This window comes from Bacillus rossius, chromosome 16, assembly GCF_032445375.1.
Source record: "Bacillus rossius redtenbacheri isolate Brsri chromosome 16, Brsri_v3, whole genome shotgun sequence".
Lineage (NCBI taxonomy): Eukaryota > Metazoa > Arthropoda > Insecta > Phasmatodea > Bacillidae > Bacillus > Bacillus rossius.
Window position 1 is genome coordinate 20,241,974 of NC_086343.1, and position 25,302 is coordinate 20,267,275.

At 36.4% G+C, this 25,302-nt stretch overlaps 1 protein-coding gene across 4 annotated transcripts in view; it reads right to left on the reverse strand.

Moving 5' to 3' along the window:
- Positions 1-25,302, reverse strand: part of LOC134540206 (uncharacterized) — a 316,176-nt gene that overhangs the window by 75,646 nt on the left and 215,228 nt on the right. For all 4 annotated transcript variants that reach the window (XM_063382792.1, XM_063382791.1, XM_063382789.1 and 1 more), the window contains one exon: positions 12,248-12,325. The gene's annotated coding sequence lies outside the window, so the exon portion shown is untranslated. The remainder of the gene's footprint in view (positions 1-12,247; positions 12,326-25,302) is intronic.

The window sequence follows — 25,302 nt, forward strand, 5'->3', positions numbered from 1 at the left end:
TGTAAATAAAAAATATATATAATTTTTGAAGTTATACGTAAGATTCCTTATAAAAAGTTATGAGCGTGAATTTTTACGATGCTCGCGCAACATGCAAAAAAATTTGACAGGATGGAAAAAGGATATATAGAAATAAATATTAAAAATGTGCTTTTAAAAAATATACCTTAGTGATTGATATTGTATACTGGTCCAAATAATTAAAAAAAAAACCTATTTATTATGAATATTAGTATTAGAAATTGTGTTTATAAACTTTTTCAAGTATTTTTCACCTTTATTAAATAAGTGAGGTTATGTTCCCATATGTATAATTTATTTGCATGATAAAATATTACCTTATTATTTGATAAATAATAAAAATAATAAATTTGATTAAATATAGAACATATTTATTTACATTATTAATTAAAATTTATGTAGATTAATTTACTAAATTAAATAATTAATTTTTAGATGTGTTTATATTAATATTGAATACAGCGTATTTTAATAAATTTATTGATTTGTTAGAATTTATACTTTATCAACCATATAGTATATAATATCACTCCAGTACTTTAATTATTTTATCTATGTTAATTATTTGCATGCAAAATTAAAGTTAGTTATTTTAGTACATCAAGTAAGTATAACTTCTTACGCGCGTACATAAGTTCACGCACCCATTTTTTAACATCATGTCATTCATAGCGCTGTTATTATTCTAATATTATGTAACGTTCTCATTGGTCGGGTCTTTGAATATTTCCCCCAATAAAATTAAAATCATCCCCCATCTTCCTACGGCCAGCACTGACGCATCCTTGAGAGAAGAATTGGGGAGGGGGTTGGAAAGGGGAGGGGGTGGTATGGAGATGAGGTAGGCAGGTCTGTGGATGCGAATTGCATCCCTTGATCACGAAGATGACGTTCCAAATTGCTCGTAAATTGTTACTACGTGCCTTTCCCAAACAACCCCTGCGGCGACTCTTGAAACCCTGGGTGGGCTCGTCTCTTAATTGTATACCAACCGAAGAGAGCGAAACCCCAGTGGACCATAGTTTTATACGTTATTACTTATTTAGCTTTCGATACTAGCCCGAACAGCAGCTTTCAGTTACTTTGATAGGTAAGAAATTAGGGGGCAATTTTATTGAGTTACTCTATCAAAAAAATGGGATGAGAAATAAACGCATATATATATATATATATATACACATATACATACAAACACGCACATATATACATAAGACAGATAGTTCGCACGTGCGGAGAAGGAGAGGTATGGAATGGAACAGTGAAATTTGGTACCAGGAATCTCTGGTGCTGGGGAGGGGGAAACTCCATTTGCCCCTCAAAGATATTTTCTCAAACAGAAAACAAACACACACACATACATAATACATACACACACACATATATATAGCGATTTTCAACTACCTTTTTTTTATGATCTTCGCACGAACGGCCATTGCATTGTTAACGCTATATTCAATTTTGATCATAATTCAATGTTTCTGTATACATATACATATTTTTCCATCATATTGACAAAGTATTGATTAAATAAATTCAAATTTGATAGCTCTTAAGCACTTGAATCCAAAATGGCGTATTTTGCTTATATTCCTTCCCATTTATCTTAGGTCTAACCAGTTTTGTTTTCGTAAGCTGATTTTAAAAATTATATTTAATATATATATTTTTTTTTAGTTTGAGGTGTGGCAATGACGTACCCACAATGATCAGTGCGAAAGTGTTCTACTTGTAGACTCCTGTAGCGATGCGTAGGTGCATCAGCTAGTATCTTATAAAACATCAAAAACACTTTATCGAGAGCACTATATACTTTTCTAACATCAGATATTAATATTAGTGGCGATATCTCCTAATATACTCCTAATAATTATATATATTCTTTTTATATTAATAATCTCCTAGTTCCTAGAAGATAGAGTACTTAATCAATCAATCATTATGAGTCTACGTGAAGTTATATAGACAAATAAGTGTGATTAAATGTTAGTGACATTATAAAAATCAAAAATGACGATATCAAACAATATGAAAACCTCTAATTAAATCACACATTCATTATGAAGGGTGTAGTGTAGTACTTAAATTTATGAAGCCAGTCTGAAGGATGAACAATGTATAGTGTTATTTATTGTGGGTATCTACTATCCACTCTCTAAAATGGTATCACTCTGGATGTTGTTGTAGTATGTAACTATATATGTCTGTATACCTATTTTCTTTAAAAACATGAAAACACATACAATTTACAACAAACATGAACAATGTATTTTAATACAATGTTTTCTTGAATGTAATTATAAGTATTGATATAATATTATGCATACTTGTTATTGAGAAAAAAATAGTACTTTCCATATTAATATAATCAAGAAAATATTGATTCCCTAGATAAGAAATTACGATGGTGCTCAACATTATTTTAAAAGTTCAAAAGTTGGTTGAAAATTGTTCATTAATTAAAATAACGTTGTTGTTGTGCTGAATTTTTTTTGTTTCAATTCATCATTTGTGGGGCTTTACGTTCTCTTAGTCCATTTTTCTTTGTTTTTCTTTGTTTGATGACCATATTCCTGTTATAGAATATTATGTGGTGTATATATTCTGTTGACAAGAGCAATGTTTTGCTTAATTTTTTGTTTTTTGTCTTTTTGTTTTTTGTAGTTTTCAGCAATGGCGTATGTCCAAAAGCTTACATCAAGTCATAACGTTAGGTGCTTGATATTAGTTCTTAATTATCTGGTTGCCAGCAAAAATAATTTTAAAAATGTATAGCTCGACAGTTAGAGACAGAGGTCTCTTAAATCACAGTTCATTACCTCTGGAGTTAGCTATTAACTATTGCAAACTAAACTGCTGTTCAAAGATATTTTGTAGTGATACATTTGTTTGCATGTAAATGTACAACTTTACAAAAATCTGTAATTTCACACGAATATTTCTGTTCCATTTACAAAATAATTACAGTTATGGGGGTAGGGAACACTGTAAAATATTTTGAAAATGGAACTGAAATAATCATGTTGTATTAAAGGTATTTGTAAATTTGTTCATTACATGATTGAAAGCAACTGTAGCACTAAAAAAAAGCTCCAGTAATAAGGGTTCAATTCTTGCCCAGGAATTTATGTTTTTTGTTGTCCCAGTCCCTACATTAGTAGAAACCTGCAAAATTTGCGGGTTCAAGGACCTCCAGGATAGACTCTACTACACTCTACACACTCGGGCAAATGCCACCTGTTCATTGGCTGCTGACTTGTGAGTCGTCTCGACTGAGTGTCTGTGATTCGACACTTCTATGAGTGAGGGTCTCTAATTGGCCCTCATTACTCCAGATTAACAGTGAACCAATGACAGAAGCAGCGCTAAGGTATAATTATTTGAATTGTAGCATATCACGAAATGAATCCGAGAATTTTGCAGGTCTCTAGTCATTGGTTTAAGAATAGCTTCCCATTATTAACTAAGTTCATTAATAACAACAATAAAACAAATTTTGGAATAATATATTATATTTTCTGAGGGTTTCAAAAAAAATATGCTTGTCTAGCACATAAATCAAAATTTCAATTTATGAGCTAATTATCGTAAGCGCGACAAGAAATATTCAGCATCGTTTCTAAAAAAACTAATTTTATATAAAAAAAAACATAGAAAAGAGTTGCACAAACTAACAATATATTTTCTTGCAGTATTTCAAACTAGTTCTTGGCAACTGGTTTCCAAAGGAATATGTTTTTGAATTACAACAACTGTTTTTGTGTGAAGGGATGGGTCACAGTTGGCGACGGACTGGAAAGCGTGGTAACAGGATTTGCTGGGGAAAGGAGTCCAGAACCTTCCAGCCTTATACGTTCTTCAAATGTTTCATGCAAAGGTGAATTTGATTTAATACAATTATTCGGGCATAGCATAAGCCATTAAGCGTTCGTGTGCTGTCGTCGATGTGCTGTCATTGTAGTGTTCGTGTGTTTGCTGTGTTGTCTGTCTGCTTCGATAAACGAAAACTGCTACTTTAAATACTATAGAAACAAAAACACTACTTAAAAATGGATTTCATTTTGATTACGTGCCTGTGACTTCACATTTTTTTTATGATTTGGTGTTGGAAGAATTTTCTACACCAGTCAATTTATATTCGTCCATTAAGTAATAGTCTTAAATATATGTACAGTGAAATTAATTTTTTTTTCTGGCTGTACAAATAACACAAAAGAGTAAGGCGACCATTTTTCAGTTTACGTTAAAAAAAAATTCAAACAGTGACAAGTTAATGCGATAACGTCTCCCTAATGTAAGTTACAACCATGACCTTTAAAAATTAGCCGGGTTAACCATGTCTTCATGTGTTTATGTCTATGGTCGAAGAGTGATAACGCTCTGATCTGGAGCCATGCCCTTTAGAAAATTAAATAAAGCAGCGAGACCCCTCATTATCTATGCAAACTAAATTATAGATCGATAACAGTCCCGTTGTAATACCTATGAATACCTTATGAGAGGACGATAAACCAAACCTATTGTTTCAGTTTCATAATGATACTTCCATCGAGTGACTTGGGAAACGCCAGTTGTGGGTTGACAATGGTATGACGAGATACATAGAAAATTAATCTCGATTGTATCAGTTGAATAAATGAAGGCTTGCCAACATTGCATAAATATTTTCCTACCTAAGGTGTCGTATATCAGCAAAGGCAGGTAAGTGACAAAGTGAATGCTTTACCACCACAGTGAATTATTAATTGTGAAATTTTTTCCTTAATCGATGTTCAAAATTAACGAATATAAATTGTGATTTGAAATATTTACAACGAATTTGTTACAATCAATGAAAATAAACTGAATTTAAATTTCTCGGATTATTATTTCTGACATTTTGTGGGTAGAGAGATGAGAAAAAACCCAGACTTCTATTATATAAAAGTATGTATAAAAAACACGTATAGTTGTTAAAAAATAAATTTTGATGGTTTTATTTTTTTCCCAATTTCGTTTTTATAATAGGATATTACTGTGTTAATGTTTTTTAATTTTTTTTTATGATTCTGTTTATTCATAATATCCGTGCATTATTCAACAAATATGCCACTAAGACGTTTCTTATTACTTATGCTATAAAAAAACTTATTTAAAATGAAATAAATGTTACATTTTAAATAAAATAATTGTAATAAGCATCTATATTCCGTAATTGGCAAGTATTTATGTGTTTGAAAATGTACCAACGTTAGAATGAAACATATGAATTAATATATGCAAGAAAAAACATAGCAAATTAATTTTTTACTCATAAATTTGGATATTATATTTTGTTACTAATATTACGTTACATTGACATTAATATTTATTGTAATATACGAACAAGATACGGCGAATTGATATTTTGTATTGCATATAATAGTGAGGTATAAAGTTTTAATTTAAAAAATTTAAAAAAAAATGAATTTTTGCAAAAAAAAACTCTTTATTTATAGGATAACATTCAAAAATAAAAACAATTTTGGGTTTTAAAAGCCCTGAAATATGAGATTTTCAATTTTTTAAGAAACACGATTGTAGCCTACATGTTTAATAATGAACCTCAAATTAAAGAGGTTATCGATAAATGCTACATTAAAACGTTTAATTCAAAGTTGTATAGTACACGATTGCATACTATCGATTAATGATAGGACTGAAATATCAATTGTCCATTTGGGTCTACAAAACCATTAAATAACTATTATCATTATTATTGATAAAACCATTTATTAAATATCCACTACACTGTTATATATAAAATTTTAACACCGGCAAAAATACAGAATTAAAGATGCAAAATGATTTAAGATGGTAACTTTTTAAGGGCGAGACTTCCTGAAGCTATACTGGTCTTAAGAACGGAGAGAAAATTTTGCGAAAAAGGGCGACTTTAGATATATGAGCAACTAATACACCGTCCCCCTTACAACGAACTGACACGCTGTCCTTTTCAGTAGCGCCGATCGGTAAACACGGTCAATCAATAGGTGACCATACAATTAAAAAAAAAAAAGAAAAGAATTTATGGGACGTTAGACTGTTTTCTGCAAGTCTTTCTGGAAACCCACGTAAAGAAAAAAAGAACAGAGGGAAAAAAAATAACTTTACGTGACTGGTCATCGGGTCAACAAATTAATTCACGGAGTTTCCTTTTGTCTTCCGCGACTCCAACGTACGGTCGCTCGGAAAAGAAGCGCATGTGTGCGGAAGGGGGAGGGGAGGGTGGAGGGGAATTGATGACCCTTGGCCTTGTGGCCTTGAAACGAACATTCATTACTCTCATAGGACAGACCGACGTGGAACTGTATTTTCCGAGGGGGCAGGAGGTCGAGAGAGTTAACGCACGAGAAATGATTTAACACGCTCGGAACGAAGTGAGCAAGATGTGTTTTGGAAGTCCAAAACTACGCCCGCGCGAAGCTTGAGCCTATAAGTTAGTTAAACATGTACACATGAAGTGCATGCTAGAGCTTTTTTTTTTGTTTTTGTTTTAAACAACTGGACGTTTTGTAACAGTGCACACAAATTATGATGAAATAGGATGTATGCAAAATCGTGACCTTCCTGTCGGAGTATAGCTTACATCATCTCGCATCACATTAAAAAAAAAAACATCGCGGTATAAGCTCTACCTGAAACACATTTCAATGCACTAACATCAACCTATAAAAAGTTAGAAAACAATTTTAGCTAAATACAAAAAACAAAAATTAACATTCTGCATTTATGCACTATTACATAAAGGCAACAATGCTATTGAATTAATAAAAAAAATATGAATAGAAAAACAAAAGAAAAATCAAATTTTAAATAAAACTGCGCATTATTCAAACAATCATAGTTTCAATGCTATTTTTTTTTTTCAAAACTTGAGTCACCACAAAATAATTGAAATGCTCCATCTACGCAATGTACTAACTAAAAGATTTTAATAATTGCTCAAAAAATTATATTTTAGCTGATTTCGCAATGGGGAAATAGAAAAAGAATATCATGTACAAGCAAATGATTTTTTGCAGATAATGATAAAAAGTCAGAACATTACAAAACAAATATTTATTGAGTACACATAGGAAATTCTTTGTACATTTATTTTTAAATATCTATAACATTTTTTTTTTTCGTTGGATTGTTCAAACCGTATATTTAAATCAACTAAGCCACGAGCTTCGCCGAGCCAATTACGGAAAAGATTTATTGATCAATGTCTCCGAGCATATTTGAACATAGGCTACGTAAGAGTACGGGAAAACAGAAATCCACTCACTGTATTCACTGATCCCACACAGGACATAAAAAAAAACCTTAAAAGGCAATCGCACTCAATATATAACGGTGACAGCTTCAAACGAAATATGCTTGTGTTCCTTGGATTTTATCGCATTTCTCATTAACTCAACTACAATTCTAGATTTATTTGGTTTTTATACAGAAACAATATACGTGTTTAGTGAAGGAAAAAAAATGTATCCACACACACACACACACACATATATAATACACATAATTTACAAATCGGTAGGTGTTTTTAGTACGTAGTGTCAATCAATCTAAAATAATACCCAACCTTAAAAAAAAACTGAACACTTAATTATTACATATTCGAACTGGTTGGTTTGGAATTATTGCTAGTAAATATATGCAGAAACCACTACGTGGAGTAAAAACTCGTCCAGAGAATCCAAGAGCTGACACAAATGAGCAATCTTTATTTTTTTAAACAGGGGTGGTAAAAGTGTTCTTCATTAAACTACCTAGATTGCGCGTCCCATCCATAGTTTGCGGTGTGCTTTTAAATGAGCACTTAACTCTCTCTTTCCAATGCACAGTATCTGCTATTAGTACAGACCTTGTTTCAGTATGCTATTTTGCCAGATATACGGTAAGAGCAAAAACGTTTTAGACTCAGGGTAGAAAATTTATTGAAAACATTTTTTTAATGTACTTAAAAACATTTAACTTTTTAAAACAGAAATTGGAATGGGAGTTTGAAATAAATTTTCTAGAGGTATTTATACAGGAGAATCATCTGGTGATATTCAATTCTATCCTCTAAGAAAACACTAAAAGACGCCATCTTGGTTTCAAGCGTTTTTGCTGTCATTATTTTATATCAAGTTTTAGCTCTGTTGACCATAAAAATAATTACTTGCATGCCTTGTTATTAATGACCGACTGTTCTAAATAGTTTATCCTGTAAAATAATAAAAGATGAGTTTAGAATGGAATTTTTTTCTTTCGGAATATTTAAACTGTTGTCAGATTCTCATTGTCAGAGGCACGGAAATTTCGGGTATTATTTGGTCGCAAGCTAGAATGAAAACCTGCATACTCTCGTAGCGTGTTCGTAATTGGACCACAGTTATTTTGAACACGCCTCTCTTTTACCATGAGCCAACGATGCCCAGCTAGGAGAGAAGTAAGTGAATCAGGTAGAGTTAACCAACAAGATCAAAATGTTTTAGTGAAGAAATCAGCCAATGAAAAATCAAAAATTGGTGGGGCAAACATGAGGCTTTGAATTTTAGCTTGACGCCAAACGGATTCGCGAAATGTCCGTATCAGTACTCATTTCACGAATAAATCTTAACGCCTATTAGACTGCAACACGGTATACCAGCACCAGCGGTTTCTTCCTTGTGATTGGCAGCTGTGTGCGAGAGAAGTCGTTGCCTTGTTTGACGGAGCCACTCAGGACGCGTTTGAATCCGCACTGAATCACTGTGATTGGTGTTGTAACAATCGAAATGCATGCGAAATAAACTCACCCAATCACGAATCACAGACAATGCTAAAGTGTTTTAACTTTTAGCTAGTCTCGGAATCTTTTCGCGAAATCTGCATGACCCTACTCGTTGTCAATTAATTGATCTTTCCGGCATGCTTTTCGTTCTACGATCAAAAACTATTTCTTGTTGTTCCTCCTAGTACACAAAATAAGAATTTTACTGTTAACGAGCTGGCTAGTAGGCCCCATCTGCTCTGTACTGCAATCTATACGCGAGACAAGACTATAGAAATATAGGTACGAACTTATGCGAGCTGCCTATAGTTCACCAAATCTCCCCTTAAATGATTTTAAACTACTATGAAAGTTAACTATAATCAAATCACGTACTTACTTAGTGAGTGTCCAAGCATTCTTTCGTGTACGATTTTTTTGGCCACCCCTGTCTCGATAACGCAAAACTGGTTTTTAAACTCGGCCATGATGTAGATATCTTCGGGTGAACATTGGGCAGAGCTAACTGTTTGAAGCAGTGGATATCCATATTATCGTCTTATCGCTCCGAAAATGATAAATTATTTATGGTAATTTTTTCAACGACCGTGCTGTTGATGTTATGATACCTTAACTCAAAGAGACCGGTAAAGATTTATAACCATGAGTACCACCTCAGCCATAGTTTTACTGTGTGAGGTTCTGAAAGTTTGACAGGTAATAAATACGTTTTTAAAATCACCTCAGTTTATTTTTAACGTAATGTGAAAATTTTGCTATACAGACATACTTTAGAATAAATTACGTACACAAATTAGCGAAAAACTAAGTCTGATAATAACCAATTTTTTTTATTGTAATAGTTGTTATTGAATACGGAATCAATACAATATAATAGGTTCTAATTACAATTCGTATAGCTCAACTCGTCTATCCAGAAAAAAAAGTGCAAACAGGCTGCAGAGTGTCGTTCTTACAAACTATAAAGTTCAGAAAACCACATATGGTATGTTATTATTACTTATTTATTTATACACGTCGTTTGGTCCGATGTAATAAGCTGTATACGGTTTAGGACATGCAAGATGCAAAAAAAAAAACATAACATACAAATTCTACATTCATATTATTAAACTTACACTGTAAAACTATTTGTACGTTTTACAATAATTTTTATTTAAACTCAATTGCCAAACGATATCACTTGCAAGACACAGCTTTGTAAAATAGCATATATTTTGCAATTTTACAAGTGATATCGTTCACAACTGACTTTCCAAGAACTATCCTTGTAAAAGTATTTTTTTTACAGTGTAAGGGAATATAAAACACTGTTTTTCCCCCTCCTGTTTTGCACAACAGTACAAGGTGGTATTGAATACAGTCAACACACTACAAAAAATAGGTAGAATTTTTATTTGCAATATTTTACTTTATATCACATCAGAAAACTAATGATGTGGACTCTCTGGGGTGAGTATTTTCGGTGTAATGAAATTCTGAAATAGAATAGAAAAGACGGTCAAGTGAGTTACGTTATAAGTAGGGACACCTGTATTTCGCGAATACATTTCGTGTCCAAGGTACTTCACAAAATACTGTAGCTTTTCTCCTGTGGTTATCGGCTGAGGTCGGTGAGAGGTGTCGTCCCGCTCTTGACGGGGCCAATGAGAATGTGGTCACCGTACTGCTGCACCCTCACAATTTGCCATGACTAGAGACCCGAAAAATTCGCGGGTTCATTTCGTGTTATGCTAAAATTCAAATAATTATACCTTAGTGCTGCTTCTGTCATTGGTTCACTGTTAATCTGGAGGACTGAGGGCCAATTAGAGACCCTCACTCATAGAAGTGTCGAATCACAGACACTCAGTCGAGACGACTCACAAGTCAGCAGCCAATGAACAGTTGGCATTTGCCCGAGTGTGTAGAGGATATTGGAGTCTATCCTGGAGGTCATTGAACCCACGAATTTACGGGTCTCTAGCCATGACTCTTAGAAAAAGCTACAGTGTTTTGTGAAATACCTTGACGTCAAATGAAATCGCGAAATGCAGGTGTCCCTAGTTATAAGACTTCGTAACACACTCAGCCGTAGTTTCAAATTATTGGAGGCCGAAGGTGTCGCAGCATAATGGAAACTCACCAAACAGAGCGTGACAGCTGACCTTGTTTTTTTTTTTTTTATTGTATTGACTACGCATGGCAAACATTTTCCACGCCACGCGCTGCCTGCCACGCGCTCCCACTGAGCGTGAAAACCCGAGCGTGACGCCGGGTTGTGGGTTCGTTTGCCCGTGTCGGCAGCACAGCTTAGCGACCAGACCGTAATGAGAACGCCAATCTCTGGAATCGAATGCGTTATTTCAATCTGCGGAATATTTTTTTTCTTCTTCACTGAAACTGCAGTTTAAAAGTTTCCTCTGACCGACAAATCAGTAGGGATCGGAAAAATTTCGCGGGTTCAATGACCTGTGGGATGAACTCCATAGTTCTACGTACACTCGGGTCAAATGCCACCCACTCATATTGGCTGCTGTCTTGTGAGACGTCCCAGCGTAGCAGCCTGTTATTCGATAAAGCTTTGGTCGGGCGTTTCTCATTGGCCCAGAGTAATCCAGGTGAGTAGTGAGCCAATAGCAGAGGCAGCACTGATGTATAAATATTTGTATTTTAGCCTATCGAGAAATGAATTCGCGAATTTTTCCGGTCTCTACAAATCAGTGAACGAGTTTTACCGAGAACCGCTTCCCGAGGTTTTGAGACCTTCCCGAAGAATCAACGGAAGAATCACACAAACCGTTAAAAATAAATTCGTAAATTTTACAAGGATTTATTCTGCAAGCTAAGTATAGCTAATATATCTTCTTTTGGTGCTTTGTGTAAAACATTGAACAACCTTCTGTATGACTTAAAATTATAGTATTCTGGGAAGCTGATATAAATTCATGCATAGTTTTTAGCAAGAAAATTACATTTTTGAAAAATTGTTTTTGGTTATTTTTAAGAACACACAAAACTTTGAAAAGCAGCAAATATACAATTTTTAGGCAGTAATGTTTTTTTGAGTAGCAATGTATGTATAAATGTCAACAATCATAACCAGCACAACATAAGATGCTTCAAGTCTTTCAAAAAATAATACTTGCTACTTTTAAAGGATTGGTTTTACATTTTCTTACGTTGAATTTATATCTGAATGAACTTTATAACTTTTTTATTTTAAGTAAATTATTTTTTCTTACATTAAGTGAGAAAGCTTTTTCTGCATGAATTTACACTTAGAATATAAATTTGTCAAATTCATTGTAACAGGAAAAGGTTTTTTCTGGAGAGAAAAAAAATCTTAGAAAAAGCTTAATAGGAATATAGAAGCAACAAAAAATAGACACTGTATGCAAGATTTTCGTGACATTAAAAAGTCTAAGATAGCTAAAATTCGATTTGCAATGAAATTTCTTCTGCAGAAGAATGTGTACTCACCGAAATTATACTGCGGCTGAATTACTCTCAGGAGGTTGAAGTTTCTGTACTCCGTTGCGAGAAGAAGAGCATTACGACCTGTAACAAGGCAGCTGTGTTAGCGCGGCAAATAGTACAGGCAAGTTACAACATGTTACACTCATGCACTGGTCAGTACATTACAAAACCCCTCCAAGTATTTTGTAGTGACTGCAAAAATAATTGTGTAGCCACAACAAAATAAATTATTAGTGACAGCAAACTCATTTTATTAACAAGCTGTTTAGTGGACATTGAAAAATCCCTTTGTGTTGACAACATAAAACCAATTGAGTTAGTTACATGCAGTTTTGGTAGGCAAAAGTAAAACTATATAATAAATGGTAGCACAGATAACGTCCAAACGATATTCTAGCTTGAACAGTCGCCAATCGATAAAAAATTAACTTAATATTTTTAATGTTTTACTTCAATGTGCCGAAACAACTGTTAGTTTTCCAAGAATTTATTTTTAAAAACCGTAGTGTACTATTAGAGAGAAACTGTATATTTGTTGGCGTTTATACCATAACAATTTTTTTGCCAACAAAAATTTTTAATGTGTAAATCTATTAATGAAAATATTTAAACAATATTAAAGAAAAAATATAGAAATATTTTGTTGAAATATGATCCCTGCTGTGATAGAGGTAGTTCAAGTAGAAAACATGGCCACGTCAACAGATATAATAGTAGATTAAAATAAAATAAAATCTTTTTAAACAAAGTTTATACAATAAAAATAAATACGTATTCAGTTTGTAAGTGCGATGTGAAAACATACTTAACTCTTGAGTTTTCATTGTGTGTTATTGGACTTGCAAGTGTGATTTTTGTTTCGATTGATCGAGATTTTTATCTACCCAAAAAAATCAGGTTTGCAACTGTTGAATATAGTAATTACCTTTCCTCAATTAAAAAAACCCGTGCTACTACAAAAAAATATTTCTTTCAAAGCAACTTCAAAATGTTTTGGTGTAATAAATAAATAAAAACTGTCTACTACAAAAAGCGCCTCAGTTGGTATTCATAAGAAACGACGATCTACAAAATAATGGTAGTTTGAGGAGATGAATAAAAGGAAAGAATAACATATGATGGCCAATATCACAAATCTTGTTGTCCTTTTTTCTTAGTTTCCACATATTACTAAGTGAATCTAGCGAAGCCTTTTGTATGAGGGGTGTGTACAATACCAGATACTTAGGGACCGGAAAAATTCGCGGGTTCAATGACCTGTAGGATGAACTCCATAGTTCTACGTACACTCAGTCAAATGCCATCTACTCATTGGCTGCTGTCTTGTGAGACGTCCCAACGTAGCAGCCTGTGATTCGATAAAGCTTTGGTCGGGTGTTTCTCATTGGCCTAGAGTCATCCAGGTGAGTTGTGAGCCATTAGCAGAGACAGCACTGAGGTGTAACTATTTGTATTTCAGGCTGTCGTGAAATGAATCCGCGAATTTTTTCCGGTCTCTACGAGATACTATACCCCCTAGAATTTTGAGCTAGTAATTTATTTGCACGAAGTATGTTAGTGCTTGAGCTAGCGTTCTTCAGTTTCCACTGTACCCACGACACGAATCCGTCCAGATGGCGGACTTGCGCCTGGCAGCACGTGCCAGAGTATGTCCTCGTTTCCGGACACCGGATCACGCACCAAAAATATTTGCGTGTCGAATGAAACGTTGCAATAGTGAAACTATCTAGGGATGTATCTTGTAAACTTAAATCATCTTAATGCGAAATTATCACTACTTAAAAAAAAAAAATTCGTGTTGAAACTAGTGTTATTACATTTATGACGTAATGTATCCAACAAAGTTTACGAGTTTCTGTAGCACAGCGGCAAAGTGTTTTTTTTTTCCTAACCTGACTTAAAGCTATGAGTGTGCGGGAGAGGTCTGGGTAGGGAAGACTCTAAGTGCGTCTCAGGCCGAAGCCTATACGCCTTAATCATGCAGGTTATGGCAAAGTGTAGTGTGTCAGTAAACTAGTAATTTAGCTCATATTAATTCACATCTCGTCAGTTTATCATACATTTTACTTTTTTAAAAGCTTCATTATTATAATTATATGAACATATAATATATATAATACGTCTTATACAAAAAAGTTATTATTAGAGATATTTGCTTCTGGAATTGCAATCCGCTACAGATGACAGAACCATGGTTACACATTTCCGTTCTATGCAACCAGTGGCGGATCCAAGGGGGGGGGGGGCACCAGGGGCAAGTGCAACCCCCCCCCCCCCCGAAAAACCAGTTGTCTGCTACATTAATATTGCCGACAAAAATGATTGTTTCTGAAACCAATAAAATATTTTAATATAATAATTAATGAATTTCTTGTAGAATCATAAAATCTGGTGGTAGGATGTTATGTGTAGTGTGAGTAGATTAAATACAAATTTAGTAATTTTAAGACATTTTTTCTCTGGCTACTCTGGAATCCTAGAGTGCCCCCTCCGAGGTGAACCTCTGGATCCGCCACTGCATGCAACTTGCCGGTCCATTCACGAAATTACCGCCAACTGTCGTTATAAACATCAAAAAGGAACAGTCAGATTTCGGCAGAGCAGATCGCTGGAATATGTTTTTTTTTTTTTATCCCCGAGACTCTGGATCACTCCACGAGAATAATTCCGAACCGGTTTCATTTTTTTTTTCTTTTCATCTCGACGCGCCCGATCCGTTACACCGTCTGCTCTCGCAAAACATTCCCTCCCCCTCCCCTTTTAACCCATTCCCCCCCGCAATCCTCCAGGATACCTGCCCACGAGTCACGTTTGTTTACTGGCCGGCGGCGTCGTTAATTGGCCGCCGTCTAGCGAGTCTTCATCTATGGGGGAAGACGGGGGGGGGGGGGGGGGGGTAAGAAACGCGAGGACCAGTAGTCCTACTACGTGATGGATAAAAAAAAAAAAAACAAGTAGAAGACTGCGATACAACCAGGGATTCGCGACAAACTTTTAACATTATTCAGGGGAGAGAAGAAAAAATAACGGCGCGTCTGCTAACTACGTCCGAAGAATGATTCGCTCGCTGGTGCTTCTAGCGCGGTGTCTGGTTCTGGACTGGCGCGCAGTCTTCTCGTCGTGCGGTGATCGTAACATTACATGGCGGAAAAATGAAGACAAGAAGGTGTAACACATGCCGCTAATAATCTGCACCGGGTGTTTCATGCCTGACTGAGGAGTCTGAGAACACCCGTTTACAGCCACTTTTACTCTAAAAAAAAAAAAAAAAATACCGTCTAAAAACAAAACCCGAAAACACGACTCCTCGAAATTTTCTTAAATTCTTTTGGTGAACAGACGCTATTCATATATCTCGATCAGTTAATAAATCTTGAACATCTACAAACTTTATAAAGCTTACTGAGTCAAAAATGATTGGTTATTAATATCTGACTCATATTTTACAAATACTGGAAACAAGAATTTTTTTTTTCCAATTATGCAGGTAAACGTACTTACAGATGGCAATAAAACAAAAATAATGAGAAAATAAAATTACCTAGCCTTAATGAAATCTGAGTTTTTAGCACCAGGCTTGAAACTTCTCACGTCATGAAATCCTCAGTGAAGCTAAATATCACAAGTCATTCAAAAGAGTATAAAACGATATTTTCTCTCATAATCGAGTATAACTAATAAAGTTACTTTTAAGTAAAATTTGGCAAATAAATATTTTAGTTTGTAAAATGATAAGGGATAGCAAAACTATTCGTTGTCAGCTTACTTTGTTCGGTTGTCCTATAGTTATTTTCCTGACTTCATTTATTCCACGGAAATATCTGTGTTGGTTAGGTATGTAAAATTTGACATCATCTGATATAGGCTTGTTTGCCGTGTGTTTATGCGTTGATCTTTGTTGAAGTTGCTCGACTTGTTGGTTCTGGCCGCTTCACCGTACGTTTTGATCTACATTGCAGTGGCCATCTTCGGGGTGCAGTATAACTGCGGGTGACCGCTACCTTGATGATGGCGACTGCAATGTCGACCGAAACGTGAGGTGAATTCTTCGTTCTCGACGCGGCTAGAACCAACAAGCCAAGAAACTTCCGACAATGGCCGCGATACTCATCGATCCTTGAGGTTTTCCTGCGACAACCAGTCAGTGTAAGCCAGAAATGGCGGTATGTCCATGAAATTATTTAAAACGTGATGCGTTCTTTGAATGGTTGTTTCAATGGTGAGGACCGATTTAAGGTGTTTTCTTGGACATACATTGTAAAATATTGTTGTACTTTTACAAGGAAACTCAAGTTACCAACGATATCACATGTAATACTGCAAGGCAGAGCTTTGTAAAATTACAAATGATAGAAACCTCTGGTTTGCAGTTATACAAGTGATAATCGTTTGCAACTGAGTTTCTAAGTACTTTCCTGGTAAAATACAAATTACAGCGTACTCACCGTTGCTGGTGAAACTGATATCATAAGAAACCTCAATAACGGACAGAGAAGATGAACATGCAAGCACAGATAAAAAAAAGACAAAATCAGCCGACGTCAAAAAAAAAAGTTAAAAACCATAGACAAGCACAGAAAATTCCGTGGAAGAAACTAGTCAGAAAACAAATCACAGCACATACAGACGCAGTGTGCTTAGAACGAGACAGTTGCAACAAGAACAGGAAATAAAGATTTTTAAAAATTGGTTGTCTGTAAAGTCGGTTTAAGGACGATAGTTTAACGTGACGTCATAACAAAACATTATAGAAATTATTGCATACTTTTATGAATAATATTGAATCATTTTTATTGAATTATCACTATTTTGTATGGATACAAAGAAAGAGTGAAATGAAATCTACAAGTTAATTGATAAATTTAATTTTATTTGCACTCATTAATTCAAATATGTTTATTACTTTAACGAACAGATTATTTTAACTATAACTTTTATACATGTTTGCTATTTAAATTCTTCCAATCTGTGTTATTCTTTTAAGGATAGGACGATGATAGGAAAAGTAGGAAACGAATGGGAGTGTTTCAAGTTTAATGTGCCTCGAAAATGTCAAATCGTTGGTTGTTCCAATCGAGAGGAAGAGAGATAGATGCGGCGCAAGCGTACAATGAGCGTAACGGGACAAAGCGCAACGAGACAATGTGCGTGACGGGGCAATGAGTCATCCTTTTTCGTGCGTGCAGCCGGCGTTCATCGATTTATTGGACGTTGTCACGTCAAAAATTCCTTGGACAGCACACAGCCTGAAAACAGGCGAACCCAAGGACGGCACAAACAGACAACGCGGGCAAAAAACAGAGACGCGCAGGAGAACCAGATCAGGTGGGAAGATCACGATACTGCACCAGTCACGTTCTCCCCACTTTCGTTTCCAGCCGGTGTCGCCTCGAGGCAGATGGCGCGCATGCGCAGACGGGTCCAGAGATGGCCTCGGGGGGGGGGGGGGTTGGGGAGTCTGTCCGCGCCACCAGACAGTGAAGGGAGTGGAGGGGGGGGGGAATATGCATTATTCAGGGGGGCAGGCGAGTTGCGCGCCAGGAGAATGGAAATTGTAACTCGCGCGGGCCCCGCTCGACAAGCATAGGCCAGGACCGGGGCGGCTAAGGGCGTAAACCGGCCGGTTGACCCAGAAGTCGGCGGGGGTAACACCCGGAGGGGGGGGGGGGTTGGTTCTACCCAGGGGCGTAGCCAGGGGGGGGGGTTTAGGGGTTTAACCCCCCCCCCCCCTTAGCACCAAATCTTTAATTAATTTCTTATTCATCACTCAAACAAATTTCATATTAAAATTAATAAAAAAAATTTACCATTACAATATTTAAATTAAATTTAAGTACCGAAAACTGCTATAATAGCACTATTTTACACCTTAAAATCCAAATTTTCCCGGGGAAGGACCCCCGGAGCCCCCGCTCTAATACGTGGGGGGGTTCATACTTCTTAACACCCCCCCCCCCCCATACACAAATCCTGGCTACGCCACTGGTTCTACCTCGGGGTGACTGGAGACCCGCGGGGCCGGCCCCTCATGACGTCACACCGGCCCCCTCGAGGTTCGCCAGGACAGAAGGCCTGGCCTCTACCATCTCCCGCCTTTGGGACCCACGGTGCAGTGCTGAAACCCCCCAGGTGAAGTTGTTTCCAAGCCTTGTGCTGCCCGCAGAAGAGGATTCTCCGCCTCACCAGATGCCTCTTTGGGTGACGGGACGAGGACTCCAGGGGCAGAAAACCCGCTTCAGTAAACATCCCCTGGCACTGCGAGGGAGGTACAGCGAGTTGGCCCGAGCGCGGAGAGGCTTACATGTTCGCATCCGGGTCGTTACCACAACGCCGAAATACCGCAACGCCGAACGTACAATAACGCCGAAAACCACAACGCCGAATGCCAAATTGACCGCAGAGCCGACAGCTAGAAAACTGCTGTGTACCACAACGCCGAAATACAGTAACGCCGAAAAATTGTTGCTGCGGGGAAGGGGGGGGGGGCACAGGAGCAAAATGAAAAAAAAAAAACAACTGAATGAATTTGTGTACCTAACCTAACCTAGGCCAGCCTAACCTAGCCTAGCCTAGCCTAACCTAACCTAACCTTTGTGGCAGTCCTGCAATGACATTCTTCGGCGTTAATGTATTTCGGCGTTGTGGTACACAGCAGTTTTCTAGCTGTCGGCGTTGTAGTCAATTTGGCATTCGGCGTTATGGTTTTCGGCGTTATTGTACGTTCGGCGTTGTGGTATTTCGGCGTTGTGGTGCGTCCCCTTCGCATCCTTGAGCCCATTCCGCACTCCTTTTTTGGGCCACGTTTCGGACGACAGCGCTGGCAACAACTCCTGGCACCTCAGACGACAATTCACCTTCTCCAAAAAAGGAGTCAGTAGCAACCCCAAGACCGACCCCCCGGCCCGAAGGCCGGCTGATCCTCTACCTCCCCTCCCAAGTCAACGCCCTTGAAGGGTAGTTTGGGAGTAGGCCTACAGAACCTTATTATTAAAACATGAAGTAGCCTGGCTTCTGGGTTGTAGCTTGTGTCCTTGGCGAAAAAAATTCACTGATGTTTCGGTCGATATTGCAGTCGCCATCATCAGGGAGCAGTCACCTACCTACTGATGACGGCGACTGCAATATCGACCGAAACATCGGCGAATTATTCGCCAAGGACACGGGCTACAACTCGGAAGCCAAGCTACTTCAGACAATGGCCAAGAAAAGCCTGCGAACCTTATTAAAACATTCCAGTGCCGTTTTTATAACCAGAACTGTATGTGGATTGCTAGCCCTCTCTTCTTTATCAGTACTTAGGGCTTCAGCTGTGACCAGAGGTGACCAGCTCTGACCTTGTAATTTTAATGTAGTGTGGATGTTATAAATTGTTAGCGATCAAAATTAAAAAAAAAAAAATTGGTTATGAATCCCAAAATGTTACAAATACTTATAATGATCATTAAATACTCCTACAAGCTTAAATTCACAAACAGGTAATACTTTTAGAACTTTCTATATAGTTTATTTATAATAAACATCATTTACTGACTTGCGACCCAAATTTAAAGCGTGACAGAACTGCATTCATATTTGTCAAGTTTGCGATCTTGTAGCAGATCTTGTTTCAGAATTCTGTACCTCGGATTTAAAGGACACCGTGTCATTTTTTTTCTAACGAAACAGAGTTGGAACTTCCGCGATGTACATACATTTTTGCTCTTTATAATGGTATGTACCGTTATGTTGAATTATTATAAATAGCAAAAAATAATAATGCCTCGTTCGTTGGTAAAGAACACGACATGAACGTTACTCGAAAACTTGCTCTCATGGGTACGGAATCATGTCCATTGACTGCCGAATCGTATTCAAGACTCGTGGCTTCAGCCGGAGAAAAGAATAAATCTCAAGTCACCGAGCTTAGCAAGATAATTATTTTCGCTAGCCGCGCAAGACAGAAATTAAAAAAAAAAGACAGAACTAAATATTGCATGTCTTAGGGGTAACAAACCCTTTCAGAATGCATATACATATATATATATATATATATTCCGATCCTTTACTTGTGTACGCAGATAAACGACAGCAGTAGCACATAAACAAAGCAAGTTCTTTTCTTTCTTTATTTTTAGTTCACAAGGAGGTAAACTCTTATTTCGTTTTTCTGCTGACGCTCGCCTGCAAAGACAAATCGAACCACGGGCAAACAGTAATTGCAGTCAACAGAACGGTTTGTACATTTGATCTGCCGTCCATAAAATGCAGCCTTTATACAAGCTGTTTGTGAAGCGGACGCCGGCAACTCTTTAAAATTCCGTAGTGCAGCTTTTTTTTTTTTTTAAGAAAAAAAGAAGATAGAATGTTGTTTCTGAAAGGGGATTACACGGTCCGAACGCTGCGCTTGCAAGCGCGGGAGACGGTATTTACTGCCTCGCCGCGCCGCTATGCTAATGCGGAGAGCAACGCACGACGGCGGGAGATACGTGTTCCGAAAAACACTGTTGCTTCGAAGCGATCCGGGAAACACATCCTTCTGCCACAGAGCTCCTGTCGTGACCTTTCGGAACAAGCGAGAAGCCCACACGAACAATAATACCTTTTTGAAGTGAAAACTTCTATGGGAAGGTTTGGATAGGGAGTAAATTCAGAGAAGCCTAAGATGTACATCAAGTTCTGTCCCTGCCCGAAGACGCCCGAATATTCACCTTCGGCCAACCTCGGGATTTGTTTTATTTTTGCACAGGTAAAATGAATTCAAATATTAAAAGTGGTCGGTTAGGTTAGCTACATTAAAACACTTTAAAACACTATGTACGGTTAGTTAGGTTAGTATAGCTACATTAAAATAAACAGAGAAATATAAACATATATAAATAAACCCGAGGTTGGCCGAAGGTGAATATTCGGGCGTGTTCGAGCAGGGACAGAACTTGATGTACATCTTAGGCTTCCCGTAAATTCATGTAAGTTGTCATCGACATGGCCACGTGACGTGTTAACGATAACACTATATCTGTTCCTATTAGTGTTCAAATTGTGTTTTTGTTCAATTTTTATTTTAAATCTTAAGTATACGATTACTGTGCAGTAAAAAGTGAGTATAAAATATATTAATATTCTCATATAGATATATAGTTTGAATAACGAAGAAAACGGATTCTTTGTAGCAATATAGCCTAAAAATTAAGAATATTTTTTTTAATACCTACAATTACTATGCAATGCGTATTTTATAGTTATTTAGGAGTTAGTTTACTAACGTAATAAAACAAATTTGTTGTGTGATATTTTTTCGTAAAAATTGTGAAAAAGTTTCTTATTTTTATCAAAAAGTATTTTCTTATGTTACAAAATCATAGTTTACAAAGTTAGTATTTATTATTTCAAATTATATTTGTATTTTCTTAGTTCTATTATTAATATTAATAATAGTTACTTTGATTTACAAGTTTAAATTTAAGATCAAACAATTAATTTAGATATCCAAAAATAACCACTGTTTGTTTATAGTTTAAGTTTTCAATTATGTCGGCAGTCCTCATGGCTGCTTTATTATTATTAACGTTATTATTATTATTTAGTTCATTCGTGCTGATTCCAACGCTTCTAAATCAACCCCCTCCCCGAGTTAAAAAAATATTTTAATGTGTCCCATACAAATAAACTTATAATTCCATTAGATCACTGATTACCGTGAGTCAGATCAGTTCACAGCAATAACAGATGAGGACAAAATCTTGCGAACACTGTCTTCTGTAAAACCGACTGAAGAAATCACAAATGTAAACATATTATAATTTAAAACTTTCACCAAAAACATGCAGAAAAATAGACATCAGATATTAAAATGATGATAATGTAATAAAAAATCTGCGGTGAAAAAAAAAATTCCGTTAAAATAAAACCAATGATGTTCTGCTGAACTTATTATTCAGCAAGTCAACAACGGTAACTGATAATACGAATAGTACTAATTCAGCTAATAAAACAGAACAACATATATACATAAGTCCACACAATTAAAACGCTCACAATAATTTGATCAAAAAATTTAATTACTTACTTATCATGTATTTCCATTCGCAAATTTTAGTGTTAACTCAAAAAATCCCAGACCTTGGCAACCAGATTATTAACAATGCTTAATTTGAAAGAAAACATAATTAAAAATGTATACACGTAATTAATTTTTCATTTTGTAGAATACATTATCCTATTGATTTTATGTTTGGGTTTTAAAGTTTCCCTAATAGTTTTAATAATATAAATTTTTGCTTTTGAGCATAAGTATTTGTGTTAAAATAATTACAAAACAATTAATGCAAAATTGCATATATTAATCGTTCTGTGATCATCGAAAAGTTGAAAAGTTCATCTTCACAAAATTAATCATATGATCTCATAAATATAAGGAGTTAAAATATTAATATTATTGTATAATAATATACTACAGTATTATAAAGACATTAATAATTCTATTATATGAAATTTCATATCAGAGAACTGAGACTATAGCTGCCTACCGCACCACAGTGTTACATAATCTTAAAACGTACTACTTCGATTTATATTCTGGAAATTGTTGTAGTACATTAAAAAAAATTGTTTCGCAAGTATTTATTCTATTGCTAGCTGCAGGCCTCTAATGAAGACCACCATAGTACTTCTAATTCATGATGGAAAGTTATAAGAAAAATTACTTTGGAAACCAAATAAACTTGCATATTTGCTGTTTCACGTAATAAACGTATGTATATACGGAGTTAAACCTAGTAGCAATTCTAACACATCACGTAACGGGAAGAAAAACAAATTAAATCATAAGAAACTGGATGAGATTGAAGGGCTTCAAATAATTCTCTATTGTTCATACGTGCGAAAACAACTTTTGATGTGTAACATCTTAGTTCTCGGCATACGGCATTTGATGGGAGTTATTGCGTGAATGGAACGGAAGTCGCTTGGGACGGAAAAGTGTAAACACGGTGCTGCCATCTGTGGCGGATAGCGCGAATCAAAGTTCACATATCCTAGGGGAAACTTTATAATATTAGCTAAATGTTTAGATAATTTTAACAAGATTGACAGTATTTTAATTCAGATTCCTTGTCGAAAATTAAGTCGAAAGCCGGCGTTTAGTTTTTTTTTTTTCAAGTTTTTTCCCTCGCTTTTACCGAAGCCGTTTCATTATACAGTTTAAAATTTTGGTCTGCAAAAATTATGATTTAATAGTCAAGTAGAATATCTGGCAGCGAATTCTAGCGGTTGGGAACGGAAACTACGCGTGATTCGTGTCCAGAAATATAGTTGAAAACACAATTTGGCTATATTTATAACACTAGGCATTACAAACAGTATTTTAAAGAATTCTTCGTTTAATTTCATGTCCGAGATTCGTATTATAAGTGTATTTGCAAACTGATAACACAATAATTTGCTCGTTAGATGTTACACATGACTGGCGAGTACTAAGACTCGCTTACGTGTTTTTTTCTTCTTCAAGTGACTGTGTTCGACCTGTTTTAGAACTGCGCATGCCATGTTTAATACGTGTGTGAACTTGTTAAAGATAATGCGGTGCTACCTTTGTTATGATAGTTCTTTTTTTTAATACATTAAAGTTCATTGTTTTTTGTCTTTGAGGGGGAAAAAAGAGCCTTCCGCAAATTTCGACTACGAAAACAAGCGTGATGCTCCACAAGAAAATTCTCAAGAGCCACGGAATTTCCCACCGTTTTCATGCTCACGATTTATAGGTTTCTTGTTCCGCCTTTGCACGTTCAGCATCACGCACGCGTGTTGACTTGTGGTAGTGGGGGGGGGGGGAAGGGGGGGAGGAAACAAGCCAGGAAAACCAACACCCCGGCACGAAAAAAACACCGCGTACACACGTAGCCCGCCTTTTATCTCTCCCCCCCCCCCCTAATCCTGATTTACTATTCGCGCGGCCGCAGATGTACAGTCTGTGTTCACGTAACTAGTCTCAACTTTGGACAAGCACACAGTGTGGTTCTGCCAATGAGACCGCCCAATCAGGAAAGTATTTGTGATAACATATGGCGGAGAAATGAGGTTAAATATGTGAGTGATTTTAAGAATATGTGCTGGATGTTTCATGTCTAAGAATTATTCGAAGAAGAAGAACCTCGTCAGGGGTGTATGTGTGTTAGTGAGGCGGGATGATAAGCGCGACGCTCGCTGGTGCTTCCAGCGCGGTATAGCCTCTAAGCGCAAGTCTCTGAACTGGCGCTCGTCTCGTCGACACAGGATAACTGTGAAATTTGAGCGGTGACTGTAACATTATATGGCGGAGAAATGAAGATAAAGGTGTTATGCAAGCCCCTTAAGTGCTTTCAAGAATCTGTACTGATTGTTTTATGCCTAAAAATGACTCTGAAAACACGCGTTTTAGGCATTTTAACGCTTCTAAAAATACAGTTTAAAAACTTAATCCGAAATTAAAAGTACTTTTCGGCCCTCAGCGAACTCTTAAATGCTATTCGTAAATAGGCCCCACTTGGATATCTTGAGTAGTTTTGAAATCGCGTTGTTTTTCCTGAAGCTCTGCACACCGCGTGTGTGCCCGGGTGGGCGGGCCCCTTAACACACTTTCACTCACATAAAATTAGAGTTTAAAAACAAATACGAGAACAGAGCTACTTATCCAAAGTAGTATGTAAAAGTATGTCCTGCTACAGGGTCCCGGGCGAGGTGCGAGGTGCCGACCGCCATCTTGGATTGTGACGTCATGACGGCCATCTTGAATTATGACATCACCATTGCACTTTTATTTATGGTCGCTATATTTAATTCTGATGTCATGGCGGCCATATTAGATTATCTGGACCATGACCTCGGCCACCATCTTGAATTTCGCCATCTTGGAATTGAGCACTCTAATCCCCGAAAGTTGCAATTTTAGTTACAGTCGCCATCTTGGATGTGTATGATGTCGCCATTGCAAGTTTAGTTAAGACCGCCATCTTGAAATTTCGTAAATATTAAGCTATAAATTCGGTAATTTTTTTATTTATAAAAAATTAATTAAATTTTAATAAAAAGAACTTCCACTGACT